Source organism: Lissotriton vulgaris, chromosome 1_1, assembly GCF_964263255.1.
Source record: "Lissotriton vulgaris chromosome 1_1, aLisVul1.2, whole genome shotgun sequence".
NCBI lineage: Eukaryota > Metazoa > Chordata > Amphibia > Caudata > Salamandridae > Lissotriton > Lissotriton vulgaris.
In genome coordinates this window covers 159,133,713-159,147,229 of record NC_141685.1, presented here as the reverse complement: position 1 = coordinate 159,147,229, position 13,517 = coordinate 159,133,713, and the positions used below count along the sequence as shown (strand labels likewise).

The 13,517-nt window shown below is 44.5% G+C and overlaps 1 pseudogene across 1 annotated transcript in view; it reads left to right on the top strand.

Annotated features, from left to right (window-relative positions):
* The window catches only part of LOC147737948 (uncharacterized), a 33,806-nt pseudogene extending 21,901 nt beyond the window's left edge, over nt 1-11,905 (top strand). The window contains exons 3-4 of the transcript XR_015304996.1: nt 9,463-10,620; nt 10,705-11,905. The product of XR_015304996.1 is annotated as an uncharacterized LOC147737948 (transcript). The remainder of the gene's footprint in view (nt 1-9,462; nt 10,621-10,704) is intronic.
* The last annotated feature ends 1,612 nt before the right edge of the window (nt 11,906-13,517 follow it).

Sequence of the window (13,517 nt, the reverse complement as noted above, 5' to 3'; positions counted from 1 at the left end):
GACTAGTGCTTGGCTGGCAGTGTGCGTGGATTGTCGCTTGGCTATCGGTCTGCATGGATGGACCATGTCTTGAGGTGTGTGTGTGGACTTCAGCTTTGCTTGTGGTATGTGTGGGCTGTCGCTTGGCTGGCGATGTGCGTGGATGTTGTGTTGCTGGCGGTGTACATGGATGGTGCTTGGCTGGTGGTGTGCATGGATGGCACATGGTTGGTGGTGTGCATGGATGGTCCTTGGCTGGTGGTGTGCATGGATGGTGCTTGGCTGGTTTTGTGCATGGATGGCGCTTGGTTGGTGGTGTGCATGGATGGTGCTTGGCTGGTGGTGTGCATGGATGGTGCTTGGTTGGTGGTGTGCATGGATGGTCCTTGGTTGGTGGTGTGCATGGATGGTGCTTGGCTGGTGGTGTGCATGGATGGTGCTTGGCTGGTGGTGTGCATGGATGGCACTTGGTTGGTGGTGTGTATGGATGGTCCTTGGTTGGTGGTGTGCATGGATGGAACTTGGCTGGTGGTGTGCATGGATGGCGCTTGGCTGGTGGTGTACATGGATGGTCCTTGACTGGTGGTAAGCATGGATGGTGCTTGGCTGGTGGTGTGCAAGGATGGTGCTTGGCTGGTGGTGTGGGTTGCGTGAAACCTCCAGCGTTTTGCTACCCAGAAGCTCCTGCAAAACGTCAATTTAGATAAAAAGTCACACTTTCCTCACATTTCTGTGTGGAAAAGTTGTGGGATCACCATGCCGGCACAAATTTCCCACCACCCAGCGTACTCCTCAGTTTCCTGATAAAAATGATACCTCAATTGTGTGGCTGCTCAAAACAGAGAACCTAAAAACCTATAAAATGAAACACTGAGGGGGGGGGACCAAAGAGAGTCCAAAAGGGCAGTGTTTTTTAATATAAGTTAATAGGTTGACTCTGCTTTGGGCACCCACAAAAGTGCGGTATCATTTTTATCAGGAGACTGAGGAGAACGATGGGTGGTGGGAAATATGTGCCGGGCAGTGATCTCACAAACTTGTCACAGAGAAATGGGAGGAAAATGTGACCTTTTTAGCTAAATTTGAGCTTTGCAGGGGATTCTGGATAAGAAAACTTTGGGAGATCCATGCAAGCCACACATCCCTGGACTCCACCAGGTGTCTAGTTTTCAGAAATGTCTATGGTTAGTAGATTTCCATTGATGGCATGCAAGCCAGGGCCCAAAAACGCAGGTGCTCCCAATCTATCACAAAACAACCTATTTTTGCGAAGGGAGTTTTGTTACCAAGCACTCACACATTTCCTACCACCCAAAGTTCTCCCAGCTCTCCTGATAAAAATGCTGCCTCACTTGTGTGGGAAGGCTAAGGGCCTGGAGAGGGAGGGTCCCAAAACACATTGTGAAGACAGCAACATTATTTATCACAAAATTACCTTGTTTTGCAATGTGGGCATCTGCATTTTTGGTCCCTGGCTCTGTGGCTATCTAGGGAAACCTACCAAACTCAGACATTTCTGAAAACTAGACACCCGGGGAGTCCAAGGATGTGTGGTTTGCATGGGTTCCCCAAAGTTGTCTTACCCAGAATTCCCTGCAAATCTCAAATGTGGCTAAACAATTACATTTTTCTCACAGTTCTGTGTGGGTGCACCATGCTGGCACAAATATCCTACAACCCGGCATTCCTCTCGGTCTCCCAATAAAAATGATGCCTCATTTGTTTGGGTAGCCAAGGGTCTGCGACTGGGAAAGGCCAAAAACGTAGAGACTGAGGAAATAGCACAACAAGCTCTAAGCACCCTATTTTTTTTTGTTTAAGCGATTCTGCATTGGACACCCAAAAAAGTGAGGTATCATTTTTATTTTTTGAGGGGCACTCTGGGTGGTAGGAAATCTGTACCGGCATGGTGATCTCAAACAGAAATTTGAAGATAATATAATTTTTAAGTTCAGAGTAAAATTTATTGAAAATAAAAAGGTGTCAATACAGTAATACAATAAATTTGAGGTTTGTAGGGGATTCTTGGTAAGAAAACATTGGGCGATCTACACAAGCCACACCTCCCTGGACTCTCCCAGGTGTTTTTTTTTTTTAAATGTCTGGGTTTGGTAGGTTTTCCTAGATGGCTGCCAAGCATGTGACCAAAAGCACAGGTAACTCTCGCAAAACCATATCTTTTTGTGATCAATAATTTCGAAGTCTCCACAGTACGTTTTGGGCAATTTCCTGTTGCTATGTTTCCCTTCGTGCCGGCTGAACTAGGGTCTAAAATCCACAGGTAGGCACGTTGCGAAAGAAGGGTCCGTTTTCCTTGCAAAAAATTATGTGACCACATTTCTTTTATTTTGGACCGTTTCCTGTTGCGGGCTCTAAACCTATCCACATAAGTGGGGTACCAATTTTATCGAGACACTTGGTGGAATGCTGGGAGGTTGGAAGTTTGTGGCTCCCCACAGATTCCAGAACTTTCCATCACAGAAATGTGAGGGAAATGTTTTTTGTTTTACAAAGTTTGAGGTTTGCAAGGGATTCTGGGTAACAGAACCTGGCGATAGCCTCACAAGTCACTCCATCCTGGATTCCCCTGGGTGTCTAGTTTTCAAAAAATATCCATGTTGCATTTTGACCCATTTCCTGTCACAGGCTTTAGGCCTACTCACACAAGTGAGGTACCGTTTTTATCGGTAGACTTAGGGGAACCCAGAATAGTAGAACAAGTGTTATTAGCAGCTGTTTTTCTAGGCATTTCTGCCTTTGAAAATATAACACAGTGGGTAAAAAAGACATTTTGAAAAATGCCCCCTAATTCACATGCTGGCATTGCTACCCACAAATTCAGAGATGTGCAAATAACCACTGCTTCAAAACTCCTTATCTTGGTCCCAATATGAGAAATACCTACGTTTCTTTGATACCTATTTTTCTCTCTTTATATTTTACCAAATGAATTGCTGTCTCCCCGGTACACAATGAATAACCATTGCAAGGTGCTGCTCAGTTATTGGCTCTGGGTTTCTCGGGTTCTTGGTGGACCTACAAGCCCGATATATCCCCGCTAACAGAAGGGCCCTGCAGACATAACGGTATATTGCTTTTAAAAAATCTAACATAGTTAGAAGTTACAGGTGAAAATGTAGGCACAAATGACTGTTGTTTTCAATATATTTTATATCAACTGTTAATTTCTATAGGAAAACCTTGAAGGATCTACACAATTGACCCCTTGCGAAATTCAGAATTATGTCTTTTTTCTTAAATCTATTGCTTTCTGGGATCCATTATTGGTTTTACACCCATTTCTACCACTAACTGGAAGGCGGTTGAAAGCACAAAACATAGGAAAATAGCTTATTTCCTAATAAAATGCCAAAACCTTGTAGAACATTTTGGTTTTCTGACAAATATTTGCCTGTTCGTGAAAGCTGGGAAGATCATGATTTTAACCAAAAAAGGGAGTGGCACAGGGGGACAAAAGGCCTGGCAGCGAGGGGGCTAAGGTAAAGGGTGATCACAGGGCAAGGAGGATGGCAAGGACCATGAAACATGCCAATGGTAATGGCAGACAGTGCGTCAATAAAACAATACATTATAAGGGAGTAGCATGTAAGGAGGAGGCTGCCGGGAACGCGTAAGGGTAGATCTAATCCATGCAATCTACCAGCGCAGCTCCTGGTCCCACTGTCCACAGGGGAACAAAGATCACATGAACAGGAGGATATACATCATACTCGGGTACAATTCTACATGCACCAACTCACACAGACTGCAGTGACAGGCCTGTAGTCAGAGTTTGGAGGGTCCCTCATGGGTGGCATAACACATGGTGCAGCCTATGGGGGTCCCCTGGAGTACCTAAGCCCTAGGTACCTAGTACCACATACTAGGGACGTACAAGGGTACACCAGCAGCCAATTAGGAATGTACCAAGTACTCACCATAGCCAATAAAGGAAGGAAGCCCAGTGACTGGGGCCCTGATTAGCAGGATCTCAGTCAGACTAGTCAGAAAAAACTGTATGACACCAGCAAAAAGTGGGGGTAGCCATGAAAGCAGATCCTACTTTCCCACCCCCCACCCCTTCTCCCCACTCCTCTAGAGAGTAGCATGTGTAGTGTGTTGGCCTCTGCTCGTGCACAGTGCAAGGGAGTATGCAGCCACCTCTTAGTGTCCGGCACAGAGGCCGCTTTCCAAGACATTGCTATTTGTCACTTGAAAAGTACGTATGCAAGGTCTATGAACCTGTGTAAGTGTTAGCTCCCTCTTTGCTATAGGGTGAAGGCCTAACAGGCAGGATTCAGGGGTAGTTGACAGTGTATGGTCTGCAAGTTCTGCTATGGTGGCTGTAACCTCAAGCCATGACACCTGTACTGGTGGGCACTCCCACACCATATGTTAGAAATCAACATCAGCCAGTTTACAGCACGGACACTCTGGTGTCGAATCAGGAAACTCGCTCTTGATAGGGTGGGGGGAGAGTTAACTGTAATGTGTGTAGTTAAATGGAGTGAATTGGAATCGGGGGTTCCAGAACACTTGGCTAGCATGTTGTAGCGCCTGTATGCAAGACTTGAGCGGTTGCGGGAGCACAGCTTTCATCTAGCCAATGCTGTCCCCCGTGTGCAGCTGGTGAAAGGTTGATTGTCGGCATTTAAAACACCTTCCTGTTGCCCTGTTCTTCAAACCATCGTTAAAGATTGGCTGAGGTGGAGTGCTCAGTGCTGTGTTATTGGAAGCCAGCATCCTACTTTCCGCTACTATATCTCTGAATATTACTGAGCTATAAATGTTTTATTTCTGAGAGATCTTGGCCTGGACCTGCTCTACATGTCATAGAGGGAAAGCTGCTGAGGAATTAGCACACATGCTGCTAGTTTCAGGCTCTTCGATCACAATGCAGTAACAATCCACTATCCAGCTATCTCACCTATCACTCGTTGACTCTGTGCCTGCCTTGGACCGATAGGGAGCTCTGCTGCTTTTTGGTTAGGTTTGTGCTGTACAAATACCACATGCATAGCACCGTTTTCAAAGGAAGAACACTCTGGTGACAACAAACTTTGCTGCTGTAGAACGCAGTTGAGATAGTAAAGAACCTTGGTGGCATGCTGCCCGCTTTGGATCATTTGGCGGTGCATTTCACACTGTGAAATACTTTTATTTTACATTGTTGAGCTGTGCCTATGGCATTTTGTGTGTTTTTGAAAAGCAATGCTAGGCATCTGGCCCTTTGTAAAAGCTGTGTAGGGGCTGTGTACTTGCCGGGCATGTGTGAGAGTCACAGAAGGCACTTTATCTTTATCTTATGTGCAGGCTGAACGGGAGAGGGGTGGGGTTGGGGTAATTTATAAAGATACCTTGAAGATGGGGACTATTGATATTGATGTGGTTACTGGACTGGAACTATTCGGCATGACCATTAAAAATGGTTCTGGTCTTATGTTGACGGGGATTATCTGTTACAGACCCCCCCGGGGCTTTTAGTTTACAGCAGCAGCAATCACTATTGGATACCCTCACTAATATGGCAGCCACACATCATAGATTAGTAATTTTGGGTGATTTTAATTTGTGGTTAAATGGTTCTCTTGACTCTGGTTTTTATAATGTACTTCACTCATGTGAAGGTCTTGGCCACTTTCAGCAGGTCTCCAAGGCCACTCATAAAGCTGGGCATCTTCTTGATTTAATTTTCTCAGAAAACCATCTTCTGCATATTGGCGAAATTCTGCTTATGGAATGGACGGATCACTTTCTGATTAAATGATTTGTTAACTTTAATACCCTTAATACTCAGGTAGCTCACTCCACAACAGAATATATCAGTAGAGATTGGAAGGCTCTCACACGGATGAGGGGTTCTGATATTGTGTTCAAGGTCAGGGATTGTTTCTCATTAGACAAGCAAGTTGAGGAGAATTATGCCTCTCTGTGTCTGAAATCACCTTGCCTTTTCTCTTGTGCCCCCCTGAAAAAACATAGATGTAGGGGCAGAGCCTCCGCCCCGTGGTTTAACAATACTTTGAAAGACCTGAAATTAGCGTGCAAACAGGCTGAGAGGAGAGGCTACAAGGAGATGGACAAGCTCCTGTGGAAACTCAAAATTATGGATTATAAGAAGGAGATCAGAAGGCTGGCTATTTCTCTTCCTTAATCTGCAATGCCTCTAACAGCTCTAGAAACATTTTTAACATCCTGAACAGTTTTACTAGCCCTGACTATTCTAAGAATGTGATACCACCCTCTAAAGAACTCTGTGAGAACCTGGCCAGGTTCTTCCAGGAGAAAATCCAACTGATCATTGATGATCTGGAGGGTGGCCATCAGGCAGCAGGGAGTGTAGTCTCTGAGGCTACGAGCGTTGACGCTCCTGTGGTGAGTGACTCTGAAGGTGTGGATATTAGCCCCACTTGTCAGGCCGCTGAATATCTATCTGAGTTTGTGCTTCTGGAGGCGGAGGATTTCAATAGGGTGGCACAGGGTATTTCCTCCGGTTCTCCCCTGGACCCGGTACCACACAAGATTTGGAAGGAGTTTGAGGAAGAACTGTTTCCAACTCTCTGCTTGATCTGTAATCAGTCTTTAGTTAGTGGTGTGGTCCCTCCCCAATGGAAGCAAGCTCTGGTGACACCTCTGCTGAAGAAGTCTTCTCTTGATCCAGAGTGTTCTAAGAACTATAGGCCTATTTCCTTGTTGCGGTTCCCGGCCAAGATTGTGGAACATGTTGTCAGTAACACTCTTTCTAGGCACCTGGAGCAACATAACTTGCTGGAGGAGGTGCAGTACGGATTTCGGCCAGCCCATGGTACCGAGCTTGCCTTGGTGATCGTTATGGATGACCTTCAGAGGTGATCCTGCTCGACCTGTCTGCCACCTTTGATACGGTCAACCATGAGATCCTGCTAAGAAGATTGAGCGAGGTTGGGGTGAGGGGCTGTGCCTTACGATGGTTTCGGTCTTTTCTACAGGACAGACAGCAGGCGGTGTCCCTCCCTCCTTTTCAATCTGTCTTCTGCAACATGTCGCATGGTGTGCCACAGGGTTCGGCAATTAGCCCTATTTTATTTAATATTTATTTCAAACCCCTGATTGCGGTCATCAAAGCATACAATATTGACATCGTAAACTATGCTGACGACACGCAGCTGATTCTCTCCTTTGAGGGAGAGGACTCGACGTCAGTGGATGTGTTTCACAACTGTCTGTGGGACACAGCCCGTTGGCTTAAGGACAACCCATTACAATTTAATGCAGGGAAGACTGAGGTGATTTCCTGCTCAGTGAGCAGGATACCTCATGTCCTTCCTTGGAATTTTTTGGCCCTCTGGTAATTCAACCGCAGTTCGGCCTGTAAAAACGTACCGTAACCTGGACATTATGTTTGACAACAAACTTACTATGGAAGCTCAGGTTACAAAAACGAAAGCTTGCTGTTTTGTGATCATTAGATCCCTGCGGAAAATCTTCCCTTTGCTACCTCCTCAGGCGCGTGCGCTAGTGGTAAGGTGTACGATTCTCAGTAGGTTAGATTACTGTAATGCCCTACTGCTGGACTCCCTGAAGTTCCTTTTGGACAGACTACTGAGGATCCAGTCAGCAGCAGCCAAGGTAGTCCTAGGGCTGCCTAGAAGGTCCTCTACATCTGCGGCCTTGGAAGAACTGCACTGGCTTCCTCTGAGACAGAGAGTTTATTTATTTTATTTTTAGAGTTGGTGAATTCTGGCTTCAAATGGTATCCAGTTTAGAGATTTAAGGTCAGGGGAGATGTGGGCCCTTCTTTTTAAGCCAGTGATGAGTCTCGCTGCCGCATTAGTAGATGCTCTTAGGGGAGCTCTAGTAGCTGTTGGGAGACCGCATAGCGAGACACTTCCGTAGTCCAGCCGAGACAGACATAGAGCTTGAACCAGTTCTATTTGAATCTCTCTGCCTTCTCTTTAAAACCCTTATTAGGATGGGTCCTGCGCTCATGCCCAAATAAATGTCATCGGTATATCCCTACAAGAAGGCTCCGCTCCTCATCAGCGAGACTGATGAAGGTACCGAGGTTTAGGAAAGTCAAGTCAGGGGGTAGATCCTTTGGGGTGACAGCGGCCAAACTGTGGAACGAGCTCCCGTGGGAGATCAGACAAATTAGGGAGCTCTTCCCTTTTAGAAGAAGTTTGAAAACCTGGCTGTTCCCCAAGACTTAGTTGTCTGGCCATGTATCCGACATACCTGTACTCTGAGTTGCTTAGCGCCAGGATGCCTGCAAGGTGACAGTGCGCTTTATAAGCTGAATAAATAAAAATAAATAATAAACAGTGTGTGCTGTTCTGGGGCATTCTCCATCTTGTGGAAAGAATGAGCGCACCTCAGTATTGTTCCATTAAATGTGGCCACAGTGGTTTGTACAGGTGATGTGGAAAAGCTTGAGTAGGAGGAGAGACCCATGAAAGGTCATGGGAATTGCATGGTTGTAAAATCTTGTTCGCAGGTTTTGTGCTGGAAATGGAATGTTGAAAGCAGGTCTATGCATGTGAGGTGCAGGTGAATACATTTAAGAACAGGCCCTACCTTGTATGGAGGGCAGCAGAGGTGCAGGGTATATGGACAGAGCAGTTTGGCTTAAGAGATGTTTTTAACCCCTTCCATGCTCATGACGAGCTCAGCTCGTCATGAGGCACAGTGGAGCTGTGCTGATGACGAGCTGAGCTCGTCATGAACAATGGGGAATCTCAGGTAACAGCACAGGAGGGGAAAATGCACAGCAGCGAAGTGGTTAAGAGAGTGTTTGGGGTGCTTGACATGGTCCAGGGGTGAAAGGGCGATAACAGGTTTGGCTTTGGTGCACCATCTGTGCTCTTGCTACGCTGATGCACCACAGCTGTCTACTAGTGGGCCACCTGGCTAGTGTGCTATCTCAAGCTCTAAAGTTAGAGGTGAGACAACTAAACAACAGAGCAGCCCAGCTCAATCTCCTAGTCCATCCGTGGAACTCCCTCCCCAGTAGATAACACTGACAAATATTTGAAAGAAGTAAAACCACAAAGTAAGTTACAATCATATAACTGCTGCTCTACTGCATATTGTGGGTGTAGTGGATGAAGCCAGGCACCTCTGCGAGCAGCAAAATTTGATTTATGGCGCAACATCCTGATGTCCACCCTTCTGTCTTGAGTCTTCTTGATCCATCTCTTACTCAAAGAGCTGTTCTTGTTTTAACAAAACCTTGACTATATGCATCTACCTAAAGCTGAAACTAGTGTATGAGTGCTATGCGAGCGCCCTTTATTTTACTAACTTACTCATGAACACCTTTGCTGAAATAAGTAAGATGTGAAAGTCAAAGCAACTTTTATGTACATTTGTGTGTATGGTTAAATATGCCTTTATAAGTTTCAGAAATGGTAATCAAGAGATTTTTATACAATCAATAAAAAATTGTGTGTGCACATTCCGTTATGTTTCCCTTTAAGTAATTTTAAATCTTTTTACATCCGACAGAAAACAATCTTTGATTGTACGAAACGTTTCAAAATGAGGAAGATAACACTGTAAATCTGCAAAGACGTAGTCCGAAATATTGAGTTCCAGTATTCAGGAAAACATAAGTGTCGTCAGAGCCAGCCAAACTCGAACATAAACTGAGACATCTTGAAAGAAGGGACAAGGGACACGAGAAATTCAGTGATTCCACGAGTCTCAGCTGTGCACCTCCATGCCTCAAAACGAAGAAATAACCTCTAGAAAATTAAGACAACACTGATAAACCTCCTCTTGTGTAAACATATCCAATAACAGCATTGATCATGAGGTCGGTATGAGGTGGTTACATCAGTGCTCTGCTTCCTAAAATAATACCAGGCCACCATTCAGTGCTACAGGTGTATTGCAAACTGTTTCAGACCAATCCACAGCAACCATTGAAAAGCGCAACGGAGTGGAGTCAGACAAGTGAAGGGTAAATGAAATAGGGGTTCTGCTGTCTAAAATACAGAGCACTATTCCAGTGTGCCCCGACCAGAAAGACAATGAATCTTTACCCGCAAGCATGCAGAACCATTATCTAGTCTAAAGACACAATCGCCCACGAAGAAGCCTTACACACGTTATGTGATTGGAAAGTAGTTGGTGACCATTGCACTTTATTCTTTAATCGGAAAACAAACGTGCAAAATACGACTCATACAGGGAATGCAAGAATAACATAAGGGCTTTATCAGTCATGTTGGCCCTTCAGGAAGTACAGTCAATGGGTGTAAACAAGTATATACTAGAGCCAGAGACGCTAACCAAGAGAGAAGTCTCAGACACATGCAGTGAGAGCTTTAGTTTGTCTTCAATATTAAAACCCCATCAGCAAGCACACACAGGGAAAAAACTATTCAAATGCACTGAATGTGTAAAGAGCTTTATTCAGTTATCAGGCCTAAAAAGACATCAACGAACACACACAGGGGAAAAACCATATAATTGCACTCAATGTGTGAAGAGGTTTAATCAATTATCACACCTAAAACAGCATCAGCGAATACACACTGGGGAAAAACCATTCCAGTGCAGTGAATGTGGAAGAAGTGTTAGTGATTTATCAGCATTAAGGAAACATCTGCGAACACACACAGGGGAAAAACCATTCCAGTGCAGTGAATGTGAGAAGAGGTTTATTCAATCATCAGACCTAAAACAGCATCAGAGAACACACACTGGGGAAAAACCATTCCAGTGCAGTGAATGTGGAAGAAGTTTTAGTGTTTCATCAGCATTAAGGACACATCTGCGAACACACACAGGGGAAAAACCATTCCAGTGCAGTGAGTGTGGAAGAAGTTTTAGTGATTCATCAGCATTAAGGAAACATTTGCGAACACACACAGGGGAGAAACCATTCCAGTGCAGTGAATGTGGAAGATGTTTTAGTGAATCTTCAACATTAAGGATTCATCAGCAAACACACACAGGGGAAAAACCATTCAAGTGCAGTGAATGTTTGAAGAGCTTTAGTCGATTATCAGACCTAAAATACCATCTGAGAACACACACAGGAGAAAAACCATATAATTGCACTGAATGTGTGAAGAGGTTTAATAAATTATCACACCTAAAACAGCATCAGCGAACACACACAGGGGAAAAACCATTCCAGTGCAGTGAATGTGAAAGAAGTTTTAGTAACTCATCAACATTAAGGATTCATCCGAGAACACACACAGGAGAAAAACAATTCAAGTGCAGTGAATGTGAAAGTAGTTTTAGTCAATATTCAACATTAAGGAGTCATCAGTGAACACACACAGGGGAAAAACCATTCAAGTGCAGTGAATGTGAAAGTAGTTTTAGTGATTTGTCAACATTAAGGAATCATCAGCGAACACACACAGGGGAAAAACCATTTAAGTGCAGTGAATGTGTGAAGAGCTTTTGTCAATCATCACACCTAAAACAGCATCAGAAAACACACACCGGGGAAAAACCATACCAGTGCAGTGAATGTGAGAAGAGGTTTATTCGATTGTCAGACCTAAAACAGCATCAGAGAACACACACCGGGGAAAACCCATTCAAGTGCAATGGATGTAGGAAGAGCTTTATATATTTATCAAGCCTAAAATGGCACCAGAGAACTCACACTGGAGAAAAACCATGCCAGTGCAGTGAATCTGAAAGTAGTTTTAGTGAATCTTCAACATTAAGGATTCATCCGCGAACACACACAGGAAAAAACATTCAAGTGCAGTGAATGTATGAAGAGCTTTAGTCGATTATCAGACCGAAATCACCATCAAAGAACACACACAGGAGAAAAACCATATAATTGCAGAGAATGTTTGAAGAGGTTTAGTCGATTATCACAACTAAAACAGCATCAGAGAACACACACTAGGGAAACACCATATCATTGCCATGAATGTAAAAGTAGTTTTAGTGAATCATTAACATTAAGAAAATATCAGTGAATACACACTGTAAAAACCATTCAAGTGCAAGGAATGTGACAATGGATATATATATATATATTTCAGGTCAAAAAAGGCATCAGAAAACACACACAGGAATCATTCAAGTGCAGTGAATGTTGAAGTAGATGTTATGTATATTCAATATTAAGTACTGACCAGCAAACACACACGGGAAAAGCCATGTCATTGCAGTAAATGTGTGAAGATCTTTTGTCAACTTTCAAAGCTACAAAGACGTCAGCCTCTCTTCAGAAGAGTGCAGGATCAATAATGACGGTTGCAGAGCTACAGCTGTGTGATAGCCAGGCCGAGCACACTTCAGAAGAGTGCAGGATCAATTATGAAGGTCACGGAGCTGCAGCTGTGAGATAGCCAGGCCGAGCATGAAGCTTCACTTCAGAAGAGTGCAGGATCAATAATGAAGGTCACAGATCTGCAGCTGTGTGATAGTCAGGCCGAGCACACTTCAGAAGAGTGCAGGATCAGTAATGAAGGTCACAGATCTGCCGCTGTTTGATAGGCAGGCCTAGTACTTCACCCCAGAAGAGTGCAGGATCATTAATAACGGTGACAGAGCTACAGCTGTGTGATAGCCAGGCCGAGCACACAGTGTCTGTTCACCAGATACAGATTATTAATGAAAGTCTCCAACCTGCATGCTGTGTGATAGACAGGGTGAGCACGCGGCTTCTCTTCAGGAGAGTGAGGAATCATTTATAAAAGTCACTGGTAGTTGACACTGACTGTGTGATATTTAAGCAAAATCACCATTTTACATTCTTGGACGACGATTTTTTGATGGCTAATGGAGCTGGATTTTGACATGATTGTTCCACAAAAGAAATGAAAAAAAAGATTGATTGTATAAAAATAATATAAAGGTAGAACCAATCACGATGCTATAAAATGTACACAATAATGACTAAGTTTTACATATTAAAAAGAAAGGCATGTTTTTAAGATATGTAATAGAATAAAAAAATGATTTGGATTTTGGCATTTTACTGCTGATTGTAAAGAAATGATATTGCGCCCCTAAACTCAAGATGATTTGTGCTGTCAGCATTGAGTCTGGCACAGGTGGCATTAGAAGGGGGTCCTGTCTCAACAGTGTGACTGCTGTCAGCATGGAGTCTGGCACAGGTGGCATTAGAAGGGGGTCCTGTCTCGACAGTGTGACTGTTGTCAGCATGGAGTCTGGCACAGGAGGCATTAGAAGGGGGTCCGGTCTCAATTGTGTGACTGCTGTCAGCAGGTGTCTGGCACAGGTGGCATTAGAAGGGGGTCCTGTCTCGACAGCGTGACTGCTGTCAGCTGAGAGTCTGGCAGAGGTGGCATTAGAGGGGGGTCCTGTCTCGACAGTATGACTGCTGTCAGCAGAGTCTGGCAGAGGTGGCATTAGAGGGGGGTCCTGTCTTGACAGTGTGACTGCTGTCAGCATGGTGTCTGGCACAGGTGGCATTAGAAGGGGGTCCTGTCTTGACAGTGTGACTGCTGTCAGCAGAGAGTCTGGCACAGGTGGCATTAGAGGGGGGTCCTGTCTCGACAGTGTGACTGTTGTTAGCAGGTAGTCTGTCAGAGGTGGCATTAGAAGGTGGT